General features: G+C 46.5%; 2 long non-coding RNA genes across 4 annotated transcripts; one reads left to right on the top strand and one right to left on the bottom strand.

The window, feature by feature from the left end:
• The first annotated feature begins 1,648 nt into the window (after positions 1-1,648).
• Positions 1,649-16,092, top strand: LOC108590438 (uncharacterized). 3 transcript variants are annotated; one of them, XR_008479476.2, is made up of 6 exons: positions 1,649-1,996; positions 2,332-2,466; positions 2,731-2,814; positions 4,251-4,334; positions 6,420-6,516; positions 13,541-16,092. It is a non-coding gene; the product is annotated as an uncharacterized LOC108590438 (long non-coding RNA). The 3 variants fall into 3 exon arrangements; XR_013531999.1 differs by lacking the exon at positions 13,541-16,092 and having other exon boundaries at positions 6,420-8,264; XR_013532000.1 differs by lacking the exons at positions 2,332-2,466; positions 13,541-16,092 and having other exon boundaries at positions 6,420-8,264.
• On the bottom strand, positions 8,525-21,914 carry LOC128931312 (uncharacterized). The gene is made up of 3 exons (XR_008479486.2): positions 21,851-21,914; positions 14,677-18,607; positions 8,525-13,990 (listed from the first exon to the last, which is right to left on the bottom strand). It is a non-coding gene; the product is annotated as an uncharacterized LOC128931312 (long non-coding RNA).
• Between the last annotated feature and the right edge of the window lie 1,890 nt (positions 21,915-23,804).

Raw genomic sequence — 23,804 nt, 5'->3', positions numbered from 1 at the left:
TCTTCAAAGATTATTTTGAGGGGTTCAATATTTAAAGGAGAAAGGAGAGATGTTAGGGAAAGAGGAAGACATTTTTAAAAGGTGTGGGTAGATAAGAGACAAACAGTTGCATTCTTTTGAGTCTTTGATCCGCCTATTTTTTTTTTTTTTTTTTTTTTTTTTGAGATGGGGTTTTGCTCTTGTCCAGGCTGGAGTGCAATGGTGCCATTTCGGCTCACTGCAAGCTCAGACTCATGGGTTCAAGCAATTCTCTCTCCTCCGCCTCCCAAGTACCTGGGGTTACAGGTGCCTGCCACCAAGCCCAGCTACTTTTTGTATTTTTAGTAGAGTTGGGGTTTCACCATGTTGGCCAGGATAGTCTTGATCTATTGACTTTGTGATCTGTCTGCCTTGGCCTCCCAAAGTGCTGGGATTACAGGCATGAGCCACCATGTCCAGCCCCGGTCTGCTTTTTAATAAACTGTTACTCCTGCTCTGCCACTTGTCTCCAGCTGGATTTCTGACTGATGACCCTTAGTCGAATTCTTTCTTCTAAGGAGGAAAGAATTGAGGTTGTTGCAGATGTGTACAGATTCACCACGGGGAATTCGGATGCCTTCCACCAGTAACAGGTCGAGGATGCTAGGTGAAAATGTTAGGTTAGCTGCATGCTTTTTACAAATGGTAGTGGTTCTCATGTCCAGCTACAGCCATGGCACCTTCCCTCTATGAAAGTCCCTTCAGTAAACCTATGTCTCCTTTGCTGTCTCCAGATCTCCTCCTCTACCTCTCCGACATGGTACCTTCCTACTGGAGTAAAGTGGAGTCCCACAGAGCACCCTCTGTCTGCATTTTTTTTTTTTTTTTTTTTTTTTGAGGCAGAGTTTTGCTCTGTCGCCCAGGCTACAGTGCAGTGGCACAATCTCTGCTCATTGCAACCTTCATCTCCCAGGTTCAAGCGATTTTCCAGCCTCAGCCTCCCTAGTAGCTGGGATTACAGGCACCTGCCACCACACCCGGCTATTTATTTATTTAGGTATTTTTTAGTAGAGACGGGGTTTCACCATGTTGGCCAGGCTGGTCTCGAACTCCTGGCCTCAAGTGATCCTTCTACCTTGACCTCCCAAAGTGCTGGGATTACAGGCGCGAGCCACAGCGCCCAGCCTCTCTCCCTACATCTTTATGTGCCTGCAATGCCAAGAGACAGCTCCTGGCCCCTGGGTTAGGGTCGGGGCCCCAGAGGCCCAGGGTCAAGGCTATGGCCGCATCCCAAGGATATGCATCCCTGCCAGGGTCTGCACCCGACAGGCAAGGCAGAGGCTCCGCTGGGGCCTGCTGAGAGTCCGGCTCCGGAAAGCCAGTGGAGATGCTCCCTGAAGAAACAGCGGAATCCCACGGATCTCAGGGGTCCTGTCCTGGCCTGCGGCCTTGGATCATCCACCCTGGGGCGGGGTGAGGAGCAGACCTCGCCCTTCTTGGCTGGGACTGAGGGTCCGGCTTCCCCAAAGGCCTAGGCCGGCGTTCCCAGCCGCCGGCCCCAATGGGCAGCGCCCGGCCCCGCCCGACTCCCGGAGGCCTGGCACTGCCCCTCAACCAAGATGGCATGGACGGCATCGGTACGTCACGCGACACGCCCGCCGGGCTCCTACTGCGCTGCTCTTAGCTCGGCAGTTGGAGGCCGAGCAGCGGAGCGGGAAGCATGACCTGGGGCCGGTGGTGGCCAGGGCGGCGCTTTGGCCGCTGTTGTGAGGCTGCGCGCTGGCGCTGCAGAGCGGGATGCTGTACCCCTGGGAGAGCCTGTCACAGGAATGCACGGAGCTGGACGGCCTCTGGAGCTTCCGCGCGGACTTCTCCGACAACCCCCGCCGGGGCTTCAAGGAATAGCGGTGGCCACTGCGGAAGTTGAGGGCCCGGGGCAGGAGGTGCCCGGAAGCCCGGCGGAATGAGTTGGGGAGTCCAGGCCCCCAGCAGGCTCCTTCCCCTGGGCATCCCGCAGTTGGGGCTCCTCCGGTTTAAGGTGAACGGGCTTGGGGGTTCAGGATTGGAGGACTGGGGACCGGGCGGCGGAGGTGGGAGGAGCTCAGCTCCTGCTGAGGCCCTCCGGAGGCGAAGGCTGAGCCCGGGCAGTGTCCTTGTTTTTACTGTTTATTTTTAATTTTTAAAATTTGTTAGAGGCTGGGTTTGGTCCTGTCACCCAGGCTGTAGCGCACTGGCGCTATCCTAACTTCTGAGCTCAGATGATGCTCCCACCCCAGCCTTGCAAGTTAGCTTGGGGTCCCCAAGCCCGGCTAATTAAAAAAAAAAACAAAACACCTTTTTTTTTTCCCTTTTCTTTTTTTTTCTTTTTTGTAGATATGGGGTCTCACTATATTGCCCAGGCTGGTCTCGAAATCCTGGCCTCAAGCTATCCTCTTATGTTGACCTTCCAAAGCACTGATTACAGGCATGAGCCATCCAGACACTCGTCCAGACACTCTGGCCAGAGCGGTATGCACTGCATAGAGCTGAGCTCGGGGATTAGGAGGAGGGGACACTTTAGACATCCTGAGGTCAGCTCTGCTGAGGCAGGAAGGTACCTTGGTTTCCAAGGTTCAGATAGAGGACAGGATGTGACATCAGGCCAAGGACTGTTCCCCTCCTGACTTTGATGTGGTCAGCAGAGAAATGGGAAGTGAGGTCTGGGCAGCAGGGGCTCTCTTGGCTGCTGATACCTGCTCACCTGACCCATGGCATTGCTGTCACCTGCTATAGGTTGCTGAGGAGTGGGCCCAGGGCACCTTCAAACTCAACCCCAATGATGAGGACATCCACACAGCCAAGGAGCGCCTCCTGAAGGTACGACCCCTGCAGCCCCACCGCTTTCCTGGCCTCCCCTCTCCATGCTGGGCCACTTTGAGCATTAGCACCATCATTCTGTTTACTTTACCATTGGCAGACAACAGCCAAGATCTCAGGACACAGGTCAGGTGCAGTGGCTTATGCATATAATTCTAGCACTTTGGGAGGCTGAGGTGGGAGGATTGCTCAAGGCCAGGAGTTCAAGACCAGCCTGGGCAATATAACGAGGTTCCATAACTACAAAAACTTAAAACAAAAATCCGAAAGCCTTCAGCAGAAGATTTGAGCAGGACCTGGGACCCTTGGGTAGGGAGGGAGGTCGGCAGGGCTGATGAAGCCTGCCCTGCCTGGGTTGACCCCTCTGGGCACATAGACCATGACCCTGGGCCTCCCTTCACCTCCAGGAGCTCATTGGCGAAACCACAGGAAAGGTGCACACAGGATACTTCCGGAATGACCAGATGCCTCTTGCCCCTCCACGCCCCTGCTCCGTGCTGTCCCAACCTTGGGGAGCCCAGGGGGCAGTTAAAGCTCAGCAGTGGTCCTGGCTCCCCAGGGAGGCAACATGCCATGGACCTCAGGCTGTGGATGTGGCAGACCTGCTCCACACTTTAAGGCCTCCTGTGGGAGCTCATCAGGACCATGGTTTTTCAGGCAGAGGTGTGAGTCCCCCAGGGACACTGAGGGGGCAGAGAGTGGTGTGATGGCAGCCTGAACAGCAGACCTAGGTGGCAGGGGGAGCAGGGTGAGAGGAGCACTTGTGTGAGCCCCAGCTATTTTTTTTTTTTTAAGACAGAGTCTCACTTTGTAGCCCAGGCTGGAGTGCAGGGGCATAATCTTGGCTCACTGCAACCTCTGCCTCTGGGTTCAAGCAGTTCCTGTCTCAGCCTCCCCAGTAGCTGGTGGGTGCCACCACACCTGGCTAATTTTTGCATTTTTAGTAGAGAGACACTGGATTTCACTGTATTGGTCAGGCCGGTCCTGAACTCCTGACCTCAGGTGATCTGCCTGCCTCAGTCTCTCAAAGTGCTGGGATTAAAGGCATGAGCCACTGCGCCCAGCACCCCAGCTATTTCTGAGGTCCTCAAACAAAACCTCCCCTGGCCAAGTCATACCCAATACGGGCCTCCTCCCATTCTGCCCCTGCTCGGAGATGCTGAGTGGCAGAGGCTCAGGCTTTGTGTGTTCCTGGCAAAGCCTCACCCCAGGAGGCCCCACAGCTCAGGCCCAGTCCTTGGTTCACCTGGCCCCACTTCTGGCCTCTTTTTTTCCTTAAGAGCAATATGTCCCTGGGAGATACTGGATTCCTCATTCAGGTGCAGTGCTGCAGAGCAACCCTTCTTCCCAGGCTGACCCAGGCCTGCAGGGTCCCACTGTCACTGGCAGGCCTTGCCCCAGCCTCCACCCGAGCCTCTGCTCCTCCTCTCCCACAGGGAATGTGACACCCTCTTCTCTTTCTCGGGATACATCCACCTGCAGAGGGACCAGCCCATTTGCTGGAGCCACTGAATTCTGAGGTGAGCCGGGTGAGGTTCAGGGGCTCTGCTGGAGGGGAGGACCGTGGCTGCCCTGACCCTCCTGCCATTGGCTTCCCACAGCCACACTGTGGCGCTGACCCAAGACTCTGAGCGGTTGCTGGAGATAATGGAAGCGGATCCATGTCCTGCACCCAGGGCAACTCCGTGCTTGGGGATAAGTGTGCACCCAAGGCAACTGGGCCAGGGAAGAGGCTGAGCTCCAGGCGGTTGCCCTGGCAACCAGGACTTCTTGTGTGTGTGTGTGTGTGTGTGTGTGTGTGTGTGTGTGTGTGTGTATTTCGGGCAATCTCCTGGGTGTGGACCAAGAGCTGCTCCAAGCAGGTGAGATGCCCTGCCCCTCCTCCCCAGGGAGAGTCACCGTCAGCACCCGCCAGGACCTGCAGACACACATGAGACCAGAGGGCAGGGGCCTGTGGCTCCTGGTGAAACCTCATTCATTGCCTGCAGGCACTGAGGTCATCCAGGCCAGGGGTCACCCATGGCAGGGGTGCCTGGTACTGAGAGACCCAGGGCTCTTGCCTCCCTCCTGGGACTCTGCAAAAGATCCCTCCCCCCAGCTCCGCCCTGCCCTGATCCTCTTTCCAGGGAGGGGCCTGGGCAACCTGGTTTGGGTAGAGGAGGTCACTCCCTGTGCTCCAGCCCATCCCTGCTTCTTCCCACCCCTGAGAACTCAACTCTGGGGCCATGACTCTAAGCAGCACAGATGCCACCAGTGAGCCTGACTTTGTGGGTGAATCTTAGGGAGAGAGCCCCCTGCCCTGTGCCTCACTTTTGTCCCCGAGCCTGGCTTCTCTCTAGTTTCCTCCCACTTTTGTATGGGCAGGTTGGTTGTGGTGATGGTTGTACATTGAAGTGTAAACTTTAAATGGGTAAATCGGGCAGGGAACAGTGGCTGATGCCTGTAATCCCAGCACTGGCCAACATAGTGAATCCCTGTCTCTGCTAAGAATACAAAATTTAGCCTAGTGTGGTGGCGGGTGCCTGTAATCCCAGCTATTTGGGAGGCTGAGGCAGGAGAATTGCTTGAACTCGGTACGCCAAGGCTACAGTGAGCCAAGATCACGCTAATGCATTCCAGCCTGGGCAACAAGAGTGAAGCTCCATCTCAAAAAATAAAATAAAAATAAATAAATAAGGCCAGGCATGGTGGCTCACGCCTATAATCCTAGCACTTTGGGAAGCCAAGGCGGGGGGATTGCCTGAGCTCAGGAGTTCAAGACTAGCTTGGGCAACACAGTGAAACCTCATCTCTACTAAGATTAAAAAAAAAAAAAAAATTAGCTGGGCGTGACAGTGTGCGCCTGTAGTCCCAGCTACTCGGGAGGCTGAGGCAGGAGAATTGCTTGAATTGGGAGGCAGAGGTTGCGGTGAGCCAAGATCACGCCACTGCACTTCAGCTTGGGGGACAGAGCAAGACTCCATCTCAGAAAAAATAAAAATAAAAATAAAGATAAATAAATAAATGGGTAATTTGTTGTGAGAGTGATATCTCAGTAAAGCTGGTTTATTTAAAACAACAGCAATAACAGAAAACAGGCTAGGTGCAGTGGCTCACATTTGTAATCCCAGCACTTTGGGAGGCCAAGGCAGGAAGACTACTTGAGCCCAGGAGTTTCAGACCAGCCTGGGCGACATAGCAAGACCCCATCTTTACAACAAATGAAAATTTAGGTTGGGCGCAGTGACTCGCGCCTCTCATCCCAGCACTTTGGGAGGCTGAGTCGGGCAGATCACAAGGTCAGGAGATCGAGGCCATCCTGGCCAACATGGTGAAACCCTGTCTCTACTAAAAATAGAAAAATTAGCTGGGTGTGGTGGTGGGCACCTGTAGTCCCAGCTACTCAGGAGGCTGAAACAGGAGAATTGCTTGAACCTGGGAGGTGGAGATTGCAGTGAGCTGAGATCACACCACTGCTCTCCAGCCTGGCGACTAAACATGACTTTGTCTCCCACAAAACCAGAAGAGAATGTAGCTGGGTCACTCAACTGCCTAACCTCCTCCTACCTCCTGTATGGGTGGGGATGGGAGAGGCCTGGTGACTGGGAACCTCTTCTCTTTCCCAGCTAAGTTCCTGTTCTGGGCTTCGCTGTGCATGACCTGTCTCAGCAGGATGGTCAAGGACCTCATCCTCTATGGCACCAAGGAATCGGATGCATACAGGTAAGCCTTGAGCTGCCAACTCCTGCCCCTCCTGGCCTCTGTATTCCCCACCCACCACGTGCAGCTTCCTTCCTCTCTGCCCCACCTCTCTGCTGGATCTGGCCAGTGCCCTGCTGACCCAGCCAAGGGTCCAGCCCCTTCAGTATCCACACCTCTGTCCCCAGCACCAGAAGCAGCCTGATACTCCAGAAGAAAAACCACTGTGGGGCATGTGTTTGGGCAGGTGAGCAGGGCAGGGAGCGGGGCGGGCCCTCTGTGCTGATGGGGGTTGGTGGCCAGGAGGCAGGATCCTGGGTCCAGCTCCTGTCCCTCCCTCTTCCCGTAGTGTGCCAGGCTCCTGATGACCCTCAAGGGACTTCTGGCACTTACAACAAAGACAGGTGTGAGCTGGGGGCGGTGGCCGGTGGAGGCCCACTGCCTACATACCACATGCCAGTTCTCGGGGCTCTGGCACACCCAGGCAGGGGTCCCCCAGGATTGCCATACATCCTCCCATCCCGTACACACAGCCCCATCCGTGGCTGCCCTTGGAGCTCTCTGCTCTTTCTTTCTTGGGGTACTGAGTGTTCTTCCCATGGAAGGCAGTGAGGATGCCTCAGTGGGGGTGGGGCTGTGGGGACCCTGGGTACCAGGGGGCTGTTAGGCCCTCACCTGCTGCCATGTGCCTCCCAGGACAAGGAAGCTGTGTTTGACATGTCAGATACTGTGAGTGCCGTGTTCCAGGTGGCCACTGGCGTCGTCTTTATGCTGCAGGCAAGACACCAACCACCTGCCTCTCCTCCCCTGAGTCCCAGGCACTGGAGTGGGCATGCCAGGAGGGTGGCCTTGGGAGGAGGTGAGGTGGGGCTGGAGGACCTGGGGCAGGGAAGGAGAGGTGTGCTGGTCCTGCTCCTGGGGAACAGGGAAGGGACAGAAACTGCTGCCACACAATGGAAGTAGATGAGACTCAAGGGACCTAGGGCTTGTCAACTGGCCTGACTAGGACCCTTTTAAAAGAGAAAACTTATATAAAAGGCTGACGTGGTGGCGGCTTGTGCCTGGAATCCCACACTTTGGGAGGCTAAGGCAGGTGGAGCACTTGAGGTCAGGGGTTTGAGACCAGCCTGGCCAATATGGTGTAACCATATCTCTACTAAAAATAAAAAAATTATCTGGGTGTGGTGGCCCACAGCTGCAATCCAAGCTTTGGGCATTATGGATACTATAACAATATCAAATTAGCTAGGCATGGTACTTGTAATCCTAGCTACTTGGGAGGCTGAGGAGGCTGAGGCAGGAGAATTGCTTGAAACCAGGAGGCGGAGGTTGCAGTGCCTGAGATCATGTCATTGCACTCCAGCCTGGGAGACAGAGTGAGACTTTGTCTCAAAAAAAAAAAAAAAAAAAATCAATAAAACCAGTTTTTTTTTTTTTCAAAAAGGTAGACAAAATTGCAGTAGGAAGAAATAGAAAACCTGAGCAGAATAAGGAGTAACAAGACTGAATCAGTAATAAAGATTCCCAGCAAAGCAGCAAAGAAAGCTCAGCACTTATGTCTTCATTGCTGAATGCTATCAAATGCTATAGAAAATCTACATCCATTCTTATACTATTCCAAAATGTTGAAATGGAGGAAATTCTTCATAATGCATTCTACAAGGCAAGCATTATCCTGATTTTAAAAAAAGAAAACAGACAAGGACCCAACAAAAATAGATAACTGCATACCATTATCCCTGATGAACATAGATGCAAAATCACCAAGAAAATAATAGCAAACAGAAGCCATCAAGAAATCAAAAAGATAGCAAACCATGGGCAGGGCATAGTAGCTCACACCTGTAATCCCAGCACTTTGGGAGGCCAAGGAGGGCAGATCATTTGAGGTCAGGAGTTTGAGACCAGCCTGACCAACGTGATGAAACCCCATCTCTACTCATTAAAAAAAAAAAAAAAAAAAAAAAATTAGCCAGGCATGGTGTCGCATGGAGGCTGAGGCAGAAGAATCTCTTGAACCCAGGAGACAGAGGTTGCAGTGAGCCAAGACTGCGCCACTGCACTCCAGCCTGGGTGCCAGAGCGAGACTCTGTCTCAAACAAATTAAATTAAATTAAAAAAGGAATAAACCATGATCAAGTTGAATTTATCCCAGGGATGCAAGGATGAGTCAACTTACACAAATCATTCAACTTGGTACTTCAATAGAATGAAGGACAAAATCCACATGATCATCTCAATAGCTACATAAAAAGCATTTGATCCAATTCAGTAGAACTTAAGTATAAAAGTCTCAGGAACTGAGTATAGAAGGAGCATACCTGAAAACAATAAAGCCATGTCTGAAAAACCAAGAGCTAACACTGTACTGAATGGTGAAAAGTTGAAAATCTTTCCTCTAACATTGGGAATAAGAGAGATGAACACTGTCACCACTTTTTTTTTTTTTTTTTTTTTGAGACCAAGTTTTGCTCTTGTTGCCTAGGCTGGAGTGCAATTATGCAATCTTAGCTCACTGCAACCTCTGCCTCCCAGCTTCAAGCAATTCTCCTGTCTCAGCCTCCGGAGTAGCTGGAATTACAGGCGCATGTCACCATGCCCAGCTAATTTTTGTATTTGTAGTAGAGATGGGGTTTCATCATATCGGTCAGGCTAGTCTTGAACTCCTGACCTCAGGTGATCCACCCGCCTTGGCCTCCCAAAGTGCTGGGATTACAGGCATGAGCCACCGCGCCCGGTCCACTGTCACCACTTTTATTCAACATTAATTTTAGCAAGAGCAATTAAACAACAGAAAGCAATAATGGCCATCTAATTTGGAAAGGAAGAAGACAAATTTTCCTCATTGCAGATGACACTGTCTTACATTCAGATAAACTTAGTGACCCCACCAATAAACTGTTAAAGCTGACATTCAGTCAATTGGCAGAATACAAAATCAAAATACAAAAATCAGTAGCATTTCTATATATCAACAGCATACATTCTAGAAAAGAAACAAGAAAGCAATCCCATTCACAATAGATACATAAAATAAAATGTCTATGTAAGGCCAGTTTCCCTGCCGGGAGTCAAACGGACACGTTCATCACTCTCCACATCTGATAACTGCATCATCACCCGAGCTCATGGCTTCGCCACATAGCTTCCCCACACCTGCCCCTGCATACCATACCCAAGCCTATACTCAGCACTAAATTATGCATCCAACGTCCAGTCCACTGTTAAAAAACCCTGCAGAAAAATTTTTAAGAAGCCCCACCATACTCTGCCCAGCAACAGCCTGCCATACCCAAGGTCCCACCCACCTACCAATGGCAGCTAGTTTCATGTACTTCCTACTTTAGCTCCATGTACTTCCTGCTCCTCAACAGCCAATAGGAATGCCTTCTCTTTGTTTCCCCCAATAGCCAATCAATTGCCTGCCCTCCCCATAAAACCCTACACAGTGAACAGCCCGGACTTCTCTGGCCCCACCTTGGACCACAGAACCTCACCTGGGAGCTGAATAAATTAGCTTCTCACTTTCTTATACTTGCTTCAGTTTCCTCATTTTACCTCGGCAATAAATTTTACAGTCTAGAAAAAGTTTTACCAAAAAAATGAAACATCTCCACACTAAAATTATAAAATGCAAAAAAGATTTAAGAGGACATAAAAAAGGAAAGATATCGGTGGCTCCCGCCTGTAATTCCAGCACTTTGGGAGGCTGAGGTGGGTGGATCACAAGGTCAGGAGATCGAGACCATCCTGGCCAACACACCTTTACTAAAAATGCAAAAATTAGCCAGGTTTGGTGCACGCCTGTAGTCCCAGCTATTCAGAGGCTGAGGCAGAAGAATCACTTGAACCCAGGAGGCGGAGGCTGCAGTGAGCTGAGATTGCACCACAGCACTCCAGCCTGGGCAAGAGAGTGAGACTCTGCCTAAAAAAAAATATGTTTATGAATTGGAAAATTTGATGTTGTTACAGTATCCATAATGCCCAAAGCAATCTATACATTTAATTCAGTCTTTTTCAAAAAAGAAAAACCAATAAAATTTTTCACAGAAATAAACAATCCTAAAATTCATATGTAACCACAGAAGACCCTGAATAGCCAAAGAAATCTTGAGGAAAAAGAGAAAAGCTGGAGGTATTACACTACCTGACTTCAAAATATACTACGAAGTTACAGTAATCAGAATGTGTGGTGCTGGCACAGGGATAGATACAGAGACAAATGGAACACAGAGAACCCAGAAATAAATCCACACATTTACAGCCAAATCATTTTTTTCTTTTCTTTTTTTGAGATGGAGTCTTGCTATGTTGCCCAGGCTGGAGTGCAATGGCACGATCTCGGCTCCCTGCAACCTTCACCTCCCAGGTTCAAGCGATCCTCCTGCCTCAGCCTCTGGAGTAGTTGGGATTACAGATGCCCAGATAATTTTTATATTTTTAGTAGAGATGGGGTTTCACCATGTTGGTCAGGTTGGTCTCAAACTCCTGACCTCAGATGATCTATCCGCCTTAGCCTCCCAAAGTGCTGGGATTATAGGTGTGAGCCACTGTACCTGGCCACAGCCAACTCATTTTTACCAAAGACAGTATGAACATACACTAGGGAAAGACAGTCTCTTTTTTTTTTTTTTTTTTTTGAGATAGAGTCTCGCTCTATTGCCCAGGCTGGAGTGCTGTGGTACAGTCTCAGCTCACTGCAACCTCCACTTCCCAGGCTCTTGCAATCCTCCTGCCTCAGCCTTCCAAGTAGCTGGAACTACAGGCGCATGCCATCACGCCTGGTTAATTTTTTGTATTTTAGTAGAGACAGGGTTTCACCGTGTTGCCCAGGCTGGTCTTGAAGTCCTGAGCTCAGGCAATCCGCCTGCCTCAACCTCCCAAAGCCTGAGCTCAGGCAATCCCAAAGTGCTGGGATTCACCATTGCACTCCAGCCTGGGTGACAAGATCAAGACTTTGTCTCCAAAAAAAAATTATGCTCTTGGTGGTGATAATATAGCAAAGGTGCTTGGCGGGGGCTCCAGGGCAGTGGAGGATGCGATTTTCTTCCTGTTTCACATGGGCCTGATGCTTTAGAGCCTTGGAGAGTGTTTCTGTTTTTTTCTGTGATGCCCACTTCAGCCTGGAGGAATGGGCAGGGCAGGGGCCGCCATCCACAGTTGACAACTCAGGGAAGTGAAATGAGGGATTTGAAGTGACCTGCCCAGAGTCGCAGCACTCAGGAGTGAAGGATCTGGGACAAGAATGTAGATTATTTTCTGGGGACAGAGGTCCCTGAACACCTGAGACCTCTAAGTCCTGGCCTGGATCCTGAACCAGGAGCTCTTTTCACTCCTTCTCAATCCTCCTCCCCAGGGTCTTTTCAGGAAGGTGGATGCTGGGAGGTGGCTAAGTCCAGAGAAGGGCTCCAGTCATTCAAACAGAAACCTCCAGCCTCTGACCTTTGCAGTGAGCACATGACCAGTGACCACCCTGAGGGACCAGGGGTCTGCTTGGCCCCAAGCTGGCTCAGAACTCAGGACTTTTCAAGCCAACTGCCACTTAATGGCTGTACCAGGAATAAACTTTCCTTCAACTGATCAACTCTGCACGGGCAGCTAACAGAAGTTAACTGAAAATGTGCCATCGGGGCTGGTGCATCAGTGGTTTGATGAATTAAATCTAGGACCCATCCATCTTGCTGACGGCTGACCTGAGCAGCTACCTGAGCAGGCTGCACCGAGGCTTGCCTGAGAGTGGGCAGCACCTCAGTAAAGACCACTGAATGACTGGAAGCCACGCTGATGACCAGGGCCCTCGAGGTTAATGAGACACAGATAAAGTGTGCCCCGGACCATTAGCAGGTGCGGTGAGGAAGAGGGCTATGAGCAGAAAGCTCCTTGCCTGCTCACAGGAGACAACCCAGACACAGCAAAAGCCAAGAGCACAAAACCATGCACAGCTGAGACAAATACTGGCTTTTTAGACCTTAAAGGCAAGCATTTTGGTATTACAGTGACAGAATTAGAACCTGGGGGGAAGTTGAAGGAGCTGATGAAAACTTGAAGGAGAGGTTGGGTGTGGAGATTCATGTCCGTAATCCCAGCACTTTGGGAGGCCGAGGTGGGTGTTCACTTGAGGTCAGGAGTACAAAACCAGCCTGGCCAACAGATGGAGTGAAACTCCATCTCTACAAAACAAAACTAAAACTAAAACAAAACAAAACAAAAAAACAAAAAAAACTAGCTGGGCATGGTGGTGGGTGCCACCAGGAGGCCAAAGGCAGGAGAATCACTTGAACCCTGGAGGTGGAGGTTGCAGTGAGTCATGAGACAAGATTGTGCCATTGCACTTCATTCAGCCTGGGCGAGAAAGGGAGACTCCATCTCAAAAAAAAGGGGGTGGGGGGAGAGTTCTTATCCCAGCCAAGTGTAAAGATATATCTTTCCCAGGAAAAAAGAAACAGAAGGCATCAATGTGGAACATGTAAATTACATGTAAAGAGACACAGTAAAAGTCAAAAGGCATAAGTCTGAGACATTTTAAAAGGAAATATATTTCAGAATACAAAATTGTTATCTCTTATATTCTCATTGAGAACAAATTAATATCGTAAGAATAGCTTACTTTTTAACCAAAATTTTAGTTTTATGTTAGTGTATGTTTAATATTTTAGCTAACTTTAATAAGATCTTATAAACAAATCTATCCCAATCCGTTTTGATTGGGATTACAGATTATGAGGTTATATGGCCGGGCACAGTGGCTCACGCCTGTAATCCTGGCACTTTGGGAGGCTGAGGTGGGCGATCACCTAAGGTCAGGAGTTCAAGACCAGCCTGGCCAACATGGCAAAACTCTTACAAGAGTCTCATAAGCCTTTTATAACCTCATAATTGTTCTATTTTATAACTGTTTATATTCATTTAGTTGTATTTATGCTTTAAATTTTTCTTTAAAACAATCCCCAAAATCTTTAAATTAGGCCATATTCTGTTTCAAATCATGAAATAACTTGTTTTTGTTTTTAGAAATCTCTATTTAGTCTGCTCTAATATTTGGTTTCAGATTTGGATGTCTCGATTCAGAAGACTTTGGTCTGTAATCCCCTCTCATGGGCTGTCTCATACTGCACTTGGTATCAAGATTCTCCTGATATGATGATGGCAGGGTTGTTGTGTTCCTTCCTATGGAAAAGTGTACATAAAATTGGCATAGGAAACAGAACATAGAGGGAAATATTTAAGGCAAAAATCTTGATAGAAAAATCAAGAATACAAAGTCATAAAGCTCTAAAATGTGGACATTCTTAGATAAACTGGAGTTGGGAAAATAAAAAAAATCAGAAAGACATTTTAAGTACAAGTGGCCCATCTGAAGAAACTGCGGTCAGAAGATGGAAATGAGCATACCTTCAAGGCAGGAGCAAAGGCTGCCTTCGTCTTCACCAGTAGTCTCCTGGCCAGTACAGTGTGAAATGGCAGTTAGTAGAGTGGCCGCTGGAACTGAAGGCGAGGCCTACATCATGAGATGAGATTGGGTGCATTCAGGGTGGTGTGGCTGTAGACAAGGTCTCCATCTTCAGATGACCTCAGTGACAGGTCACCGTAGAATGTTCAAATAAACTCGTGCCACACTGTGGGGTCCAGCTGCTTCTGTCTAGACCAATTTCTTTTGGTTGCGAATTCTACATTCTTTTTTTTGAGACGAAGTTTCGCTCTTGTTACCCAGGCTGGAGTGCAATGGTGCAATCTCGGCTCACTGCAACCTCTGCCTCCTGGGTTCAGGCAATTCTCCTGCCTCAGCCTCCCGAGCAGCTGGGATTACAGGCACGCGCCACCATGCCCAGCTAATTTTTTGTATTTTTAGTAGAGACGAGGTTTCACCATGTTGACCAGGATGGTCTCGATCTCTTGACCTTGTGATCCACCCGCCTCAGCCTCCCAAAGTCATTCTTTTTAAAAGACAGCGTTTCTCCTGAGAAAAATGCTCTCTGACATGCAGTCTGTCCCTGAAGCTGTCATCTATGGGTGCCATCTTGGATCAGTTCTTAGTTGGTAATTGACTTTTACATTTGCCCACCAAGAAATTCTGCAATTCATCTATAATTTTCATGGTGAGATTTGCATATCATAATTCAAATGAAGTGGAAAGAAACCAAGAGAAATAAAATTCCCATCTCAGACAAAGAATAAAGACTTTACCCTATGAAGAGATACAGCAGCTTCTGGGGGCATCTCACTGGACACCGTTCCTGACAGGTTAATGTTGAAATCTAGGAAACATAGAGTCACTGTCAGCCATGGGAGCTGCTGAAGGCCCTCTGGCAGCCCTGAGTGCCTGGGACTATAGGTGTGTGCCACCATGCCCAGCTAATTTTTGTATTTTTTAGTAGAGACAGGGCTTCACCATGTTGGCCAGGATGGTCTCGATCTCTTGACCTTGTGATCTGCCTGCCTCGGCCTCCCAAAGTGCTGGGATTACAGGTGTGAGGTGCAGCTCCTGGCCAGCAACTTTTCTTTAGAGAGAAGAATGAATTCTAACCAAAATATTCTATTTATTCACTCACCATTTTTAAGGTAGCAGAATAGCTACCTTTTAAGACTGCAGAGTAGCAGCCCATCATGTCATCTTTCCACCCACTCCTCAGTTCACATTTGCCTTTTCCATTCAGGAAATGAAGAGCTTGGGAAATTCATCTTTCCACTCTCTCCAATCTGAGGACTGAGGATATTAAACTACTCTTCCGGTACAGCTGTGGTGAAGGATGAAAGTGTTGACTGATATGAAGTGTGCAGTGGGGATGGAATTTGGTTTCTAGAACACCAAACCTTGGGTTGTGCTTTGCACAGGGGAACACGCTTTCTAGAGAAAGGCACACACACTCCCAAAGACATTCACCATCATTCCACACAGACTCTCTCCTCCATGCCTCCCCACCCTGATGCACCCCTGTTCCTATTTTAACGACATCACGGCTTCTGAGAACTAGAGTGGATGGCCACAGTTGTTGACTAAATTTTTTTTTTTTTACACCAAACCGCCCAAACTTCATTTTCTGCAGGAAGCTTATATTGTTGTGGCTTTCCAGCAAAAGCAGGGAGGAAAGTGTTACCTTTCTCAATGCTAAAATTTTTCCTTAGCAAAGGGGTGATGCTATAGTATGTACCATACTCCTGAATAGCTGATTCTGTGTGCAGAGACAGGAAAACACTGTGAGCCTCAGACCATGCTGTGTCCCGTGTGTTATGGGTCTTTTCTTCACTTGGTGACATTAGAAAACCAGTTGGGAAATAGTTCTCAAGGTAATGGCCCCCCAAATAAAGCCTAATGGACACTTGTGGAAAGGCACAGAGTTTTGCATAAGATTTGCAAAATGATTTTGTTGCAAAGTCACAGCTATATTCCAGAAGAATGCATTTCTCCTGAAAAAATTGCTCTCTGCCATCCAGTTTGTCCTCAGTGAAGCTGTCCTCTCTGAGTGCCATCTGGAACAAGTTCCAATTTGGTAATGGACACTCACATACCTTTGTCCACCAGGAAATTCTGTGACTCATCTATAATGTTCATGGTAGAATTTGTATATCTTAATTCAAAATAAAAAAAACAAAAGAAAAAAATTCCCATCTCAGACAAAGAAAGAAGACTTACGGAGTGACAAGACTTGATACGTTGCTAGCAATTTTGAGGACTGAACTTCTTCCAGTGTACTGGGTATTCTAGGAAGCATAGAGTCACTGTCAGCCATGGGAGCTGCTGAAGGCCCGCTGGCAGCCCTGGGTGCTGAGGACACAGGGCTGGCATGTGCAGAGGAGGTGGGGTAGGAGCAGGGGCTGAGCTGCTGCTGGGCCACCCTCCTTGGTGGTGAAGGAAGGCAAAGTACACCATCAGGAGAGTGCTGGGGGACAGAGCCTGGGGTCTCTGGTTAAGCCACCCTCATCACTGTGAAGTAGGCAGTGTTCACATAGGCAGCACACAAGTGCACAGCATGACTCCAGGACATGGTCTCCTCACAGAAAGAGGCCTGGTCTGGTAAGTATCTTCTTTAGAAAAAAAGTTACAATGTTTAACGTTCCTGAATCTATATATGCTCCTTTTGCACTTATCATCTAAATCATTGTGGTGAAAAATACAGAATATATATTAATTGTTAAATGCATACTTTAGTGGCATTAGTTCACAATGCTGTGTAGAAAACTAACAACAGGCTGGGCACGGTGGCTCATGTCTGTTTTCCCAGCCCTTTGGGAGGCCAAGGTGGGTGAATCACCTGAGATCAGGAGTTTAAGACAACCCTGACCAACATGGTGAAAACCCATCTCTACTAAAAGTACAAAAATTAGCCAGGCCATGTTGCAGTCACCTGTAATCCCAGCTTCTCGGGAGGATGAGACAGGAGAATCACTTGAACTTGGGAGGCAGACATTGCATTGAGCTGAGATCATGCCACTGCACTCCAACCTTGGAGACAGCAAGACTCAGTCTTAAAGAGAAAAAGATACAAGAAACAAGAAAAGAAAAAAAAAAAAAACTAAAAACAATCTTAATTCAGTTTTCTTACCTTCCACCTTAGGAAACTAGAGACAAAAAACTATAGAAATAAAAATAGAATTAAAAAATTGCAGAAATCATTATAATAGAAATAATAAACAGAACGAAACAGAACCAAGAGCTGCTTCATAGGAAAAATAAATAGAACTGATAATCTTCCAGCCAGGCTCACCACAAGGAAAGCTAGAAGACACAATTTGCAAAAAATATAAATAAAAAGAGGAATGATTCCTGCTGATCCCATTAATATCAAGCAGATAATAAAGAATACTTAGAACAAATCTACGCTCACAGATTTGACAGCCTAGATGAAAATGACAGAAGGGCAGAAACTATATCATAACTACCCAAAGAAGACTCTGATAATCTGAGTAGGCTTACATCTATTATAATATAGAAGTTGAATCAATAAAAACTTTAAAAAAATACCCATGTGACTTTACTGAATTCTACCTAATTCTTACAAAGGAAAACATAGTCTTATTATATAAACAACCGATTAAAATTGTAAACATTTACCCCATTAAATTTTAAAATTATGCCCATTACAAAATCCACACAAGAATGAGGGCACGTGTATTCATAGTCACCTGAACTGGAAGCAGCTGAGATGCTCTTCAGGAGGTGCGTGCACCAACCCACACCATTACATGGACCCAAGGGAATGTGACCCACTGGTAAAAATGAGTAAGCCATTAAGCTACTAAAAGACATGAAAAATCTTGCATGTATATTGTGAAGTGAAATCAGTTAGTCCTAAGTGGCTGCATGCTTTATGATTCCAATGCTATAAAATTTGGGGAAAAATGTATACAGGCAGTAAAATAAATGATCTATAGCAGTCAGGGGTCCTGAGAATAGAGGAAAGGGATTAAGAGGTGCAGCACAGGTCATGTTTTGGGTGCAAAACTCTTCTGTCTGGGTGATGAATGACATGAGTTTGTCAAAATGCACAGGCTGCACAACACAGGGTGAGCCTTAATGTGAACTCCAGACTTTCACTAATAAGAAGATATCACTATCGGTTCAGCCACTGTAACAAATGCACCACATTCGTGTAAGCTGTGATCACAGAAAGGGTACTGAGTGGGGAGGGTGTCTGGGAATTTTCTGTAGTACTTCAATTTTTATGTTCATTTACAAGTTTCACATGATGTCCATTTGTTTGAAAATGGGGCCACACTATCTCAGGAAGAGTTCCATTTTAGCTACTGTCTAACAATCAGCTAAATATCTAAACCTTGCATTGAGATGTTCTTTACTATTAAAAGCGAACCAAGCTGGAAGTGGAAATACATCTTCACTTCTGCATTTGTAGCACTAGTGATTGACTTGATACATTTCAATTTGAACACCTGAAATAAAGAGGAATAAAGTGCAGCAGTTGTAGAGTTGTCTGCAGTGTGGGACACTGAAGAATCTGGAATCCTTATGCTTGCATGAGTGAGTAACTGAGTTTCCACAGTACCTTCAGGTGGCAAACTGGTGATGCTAGGATGATGAAATGGTCAGGGGGCATATTTTTCCTTTGGCCATTTTTGCTGAAATCTTGGAGAAACCTCTTCTGCCTTTTGAGGCAACATTCTGGGAAATGTATTAAAATAAAGACAGCTGTTGACATCTTGCTGCAGAAGACCATAGAGAAATGAGTAATCATTTATTCACAGTTTAACCCATTTCCTGTGTCCCCAAGAACACCGTGCTGCCAGCAAGCTGCACTTTTATTTTCTAAATGGGAAATAGGTTAAATCAGGGGTCCCTGGCCTCTGGGCCACAGATAGTTGTGGCCTGTTAGGAACCGGGCTGCACAGCAGGAGGTGAGCAGCTGGCTGGAGCAAAGCTGCATCTGTGTTTACAGCCACTTCCCATCACTCCCGTCACCGCCTGAGCTCCGCCTCCTGTCACAGTAACCATAACATTAGAGTCTCAGAGGAGCACAAACCCTACTGTGAGCTGCACAGAGATCTGGGCTGCATGCGCTCTGTGAGAATCTAACGGCTGATGATGTGTCACTCTCTCCCATCACCCCCAGATGGGACTGTCTAGTTGCAGGACAACAAGCTCAGGGCTCCCACTGACTCTACATTATGGCAAGTTGTATAATTATTTCGTTAACTAAAATGTAATCATAATAGAAACAAAGTGCCCAATAAATGTGCTAGAATCTTCCTGAAAGAACCCTTCCACCCCACCCCACTGAAAAATTATCTTCCATGAAACTGGTCCCTCCTGCTCTCAGAAAGGCTGGGGACCATAGGGCTCCATGTTTGATCCATGGTCCACTGTCCACCACCTGCAGGGATAAGCCTCCTGAATCTGAGTTGGGCATTAGGAAGAACTTGCCTGCATTGAAAACTGTGCAGACCGACTGTGCAGGCAAACCCCTGTGCTGAGGTGAGAACGTAGAAAGGTGGCAGATGGAGTGACTAAGAGCGCAGGGCCTGGTGCACAAAGGTCTGGTCCTTATTTGGAAAATACATGAACCTGAGGAGTTCTATAGACCTTTCTGTGCCTCAGTTTCCTCTTCTGAGTGTCACATGTTCATAATGGGCTATGTTATGTCCTAAGGCCAAAAGTAATTAAACAGAGGTAATGCCTGAAGCAATGCAGTGCCTGCTGAGTGCCGTTCATGTTCAATCATTACATGTCTGAAAGTAAGCCAGGCCCTTGGCAGCGGTTAATATGACAAGGTGCTGGGGGACAGGGCACCAGGGAAGTAGAGAATAAAATTTTCTTCCTCCTTCACATGGGCCTGGTGCTTCAGCGCTCATGGACAGTATCTGTTATTTCCTGTGATGCCCACATTGGCCCAGATGGATGGGCAGGGCAGGGGCTGCCACCCACAGTTGACAGCTCAGGGAAGTGAAATTGAGAGATTTGAAGCGACCTGACTAGAGTCACAGCACTCAGGAGTGAAGGATCTGGAACAAGAATGTAGATAGTTCTCCGGGGAACAGGTCTTTGAACACCCGAGACCTCTAAATCCTGGCCTGGATCCTGAATCAGGAGCTCTTTTCACTCCCTTTCTCAATCCTCCTCCCCAGGGTCTCTTCAGGAAGGTGGATGCCGGTAGGTGGCTAAGTCCAGAGAAGAGCTCAAATCATTCAAACAAAACTTCTGTTTCTAGATTTTAATTCTTGACCTAAAATATGGCGCTTTCCTGCAAACAAAGCCTCTCTGATGAATAAATTCAAATGTCAGGCCATCCTCCCCAGCAGCTTCACATTGCCAGCTGCCTGGTGGTGAACATCCCCATGACCAGTGACCATCCTGAGGGAACAGGGGTCTGCTTGGCCCCCAAGATGGCTAAAACTCAGAATATTCTAAGCCAACTGCCACTTGATGGCTGTGCCAAGAATCAGCTTCCCTTCAACTGACCAACCCTGCATGAACAGTTAACTGAAAACATGGCCATCAGGGCTGGCACTTCAGTGATTTAATGAATGAAATCTGTGACCACCACTGTCTCACTGACTATCCATCTGAGCAACCCTCTGAGCAGGCTGAACTAAGGCCTGCCTGAGAGTGAACAGTGTTTAAATGAAGTCTACTGAATACCTTAGAAGTCACACCTGATGAGAAGGGCACTCACATTTAATGAGACACAGCATGTGTTCAGTCATGAGTGAATGCTGGATTACAGAGGAGTGTAAGCAGAAGAGCTAGTAACTTGAACAGGGGAATATGTGGCTCTAACTAATAGCATGGGTGGTTTCTGGCTCACCTGAAACATTAAGACATATCAAAAGGCCAAGAGTACAAAATCATGTTACATCTGAGACCAACATTAGTAATTGGGGCCTATAAAAATAAGCAGTTTAGCATTACAGCAGCAGAATTACAACCCAGGTTGGAGGGGGGAATTGAGTTAATGAAGCTGAGGAAAATTTAAAGGTGAGAGTTATCATCCAAGCCAAGTGTAAAGATGCACCTTTTCCAGGAGAAAAGAAACAGAAGGCAATGATGTGCGACCTGTAAATTACATGTAAAGAGACACAGTAAAAGTCGAACCTCTGAGGTATAAATCTGAGAAGTTTAAAATAAAAAACATTGCAGAATGAAAAATTATTACCTCTTGTATTTCACTGAGAACAAATTATCTATCTTAACAAAAGCTTATTTTTTAAACCAAAATTTTAGTTTGGTATTAGTGTATTTTTAATATTGTAGCTAATTTTAATAACACCTTACAAAGAAATCTATCTAGCCCAGTCCATTTTGACTGCAAAGTAAGATTTTCATCTACCTTTTGTAACCTCTAATATTATTTTTTTCTATTTTGTAACTTTTTATATCCACTTGATTGTGTTTATCTTTTTAAAATGCCTTTAATTTAAAACAATCCCCCAAAACCTCTTAACTAGGATACTTTTTCCCTTCAGAAAATCTCAGTTTATTTTCTAAAAAATCTCTGGAGTCAAGCTTTTCCACAATTTGATTTAGGAGTTTCACAACTCAGTTTAGAAGATGTTGGCCTGTAATCTCTCTGCCTTTCACAGAATGGCTCCTACTGTATTTGGTATCGAGATCCCCTGACATGATTAAGGCAAGGTTGTTGTGTTTCTTCTGGATCTATTCTACGAATGTGTGAACTAAATTGGCCTAGGAAACAGTACATTTTTCTAAACAGAAAAAAATATTTAAAGCAAAAAGATTTATAGCAGAATCAAAAATACAAATTGAGACATAAAACTCCAAAGCAAATTTGTACATCTGTAGACAAACTGGATGTACAAATCTGGGAAAAGAATAATTCAGGAAGACATTTTTAGTACAAGTGGCCTAAAATCTGAAGAAACTGCAGTGAGAAGATGGAAATGAACATACCTCCAAGGCAGGAACAGAGGCCTCCCATCTTGACTAGTAGTCTAGGTGACAGTTGAAACACATTGTCAGTTGGGATGAAGACAGGCTATACATCATCACGTGACCTCAGCAACAGGTCATCAGAATATGCAAATGTACACAGAAACAGGTGCCACACTATGGGGTCCAAATGCCGCTATCTAGACCAGTGCACTTTGACAAGGACAAGGGTCACTCAGAGTCCATGTTTCATTTCAAAACTGGAATCCCAGACCCTCAGTATTATTCTCTGTGTATTAAATAAATGTTAAATGAGGAAAAAAGACCTGCCTTCCAAAATATTTGATAGTGAAAATTTCAGGGTGAAGAGGGTCAAAACTAACACGTTCAGAATAAAGTGAAATTCCTACCCTGATATGAAGTACTGTCCCACCCATTCTTACTATTCCTGTGTCATCCACAATTTCTATATTCAACAATTTCTATTTTCAGCAATTTTAAATTTGCTCCAGATTAAAGTTTAATTTGCCTTAGTATAAATTTAATTTTTAAAAGTTGATCTCTAAGAGTACAACTCACAGTAATTGTATAAAGTCTTCTCTTATCAGCTGTCTATATTATCTACTATTTTTCTCTGTATGCAACTAAGTTGCAAACTTACTAATTTCTGAATCTCTTTAAGATCTCTCTGTGAATGTACACATGAAAGCCTGGCTGTTCACTCAGAGATGAAGAAAAAAGAAGCATTATATGTTCACCAATGTGTTGTTTGAAAATATGTAAAGAATGATTTTGTGGCCGGGCATGGTGGCTCACGCCTATAATCCCAGCACTTCGGGAGGCCGAGGCGGGTGGATCACGAGGTCAAGAGATTGAGACTATCTTGGTTAACAAGGTGAAACCCCGTCTCTACTAAAAATACAAAAATTAGCTGGGCATGGTGATGCACGCCTGTAGTCCGAGCTACTCGGGAGGCTGAGGCAGGAGAACTGCTTGAACCCAGAAGGCAGAGGTTGCGGTGAGCCGAGATCGTGCCATTGCACTCCAGTCGGGGTAACAACAGCGAAACTCTGTCTCAAAAAAAAAAAAAAAAAAAAAAAAATGATTTTCTAAGTGGGGTGTTCTGATAACCTCAGACTCCAGGACTAAATGTGTTCTGGCTCATCAGTCAACACCCAGTCACACCCATTCTTATCTCATCATGAGAATTAGCACCTGGAAGGCAACTGACAAGACCGCCCCCCTCCAAAAACAGGGAACAGCTGAAAATTAGAGAATAAAAATGTGAGCGTTATCCTGTTTAAAACAAAGTAGATATCCATTAAGATAGGAAATGGTTCAGTGCAAATTTCCATCACTGCAGATCCATCATAAGCTTAAGAACTATTAAATCAAATGTGACATTGATGAGGTATGAAAGCTGCATTAATACAGATGTTTCCATTTTTCCAGGGATTACCTAGTTGAGGTCACTGACAGGTAATATTACCTGTCTAAATGGAGAATTATAATTGCTAACAACTGAACAGAAAAATGTGTGTTTGCACATAATATACACCATACATAAATACACACACACACACACACACACACGTGCATATATATATATATATATATATATACACACATATGCATGCATGAGACAGAGAAAGAGAGTCAGTGGTGAGACCGAAGAAAAAACTGGAAAAGATTCACATCTCCAGTGCAAACTGGGGAAGAAATTTTCCCCAGAGAATAGAGAATACATTAAGAAAAAAAAAAGAATACATTAAAATAGAAAATACATTAAAAAAATAAAACCTGCTGGGCAAGGTGGCTCATGCCTGTAATCCCTGCACTTTGGGAGGCCAAGGTGGGCAGATCACAAGGTCGTGAGTTCAAGACCAGCCTGGTGAATATGGTGAAACCCTGTCTCTACTAAAATACCAAAATTTAGCCGGGTATGATGGTATGTGCCTGTAGTCCCAGCTGCTTG

Source organism: Callithrix jacchus, chromosome 2 (assembly GCF_049354715.1).
Source record: "Callithrix jacchus isolate 240 chromosome 2, calJac240_pri, whole genome shotgun sequence".
Taxonomy (NCBI): Eukaryota; Metazoa; Chordata; class Mammalia; order Primates; family Cebidae; genus Callithrix; species Callithrix jacchus.
Note: the sequence above shows the minus strand (reverse complement) of the source record. Positions and strands in the feature narration are given on the sequence as shown.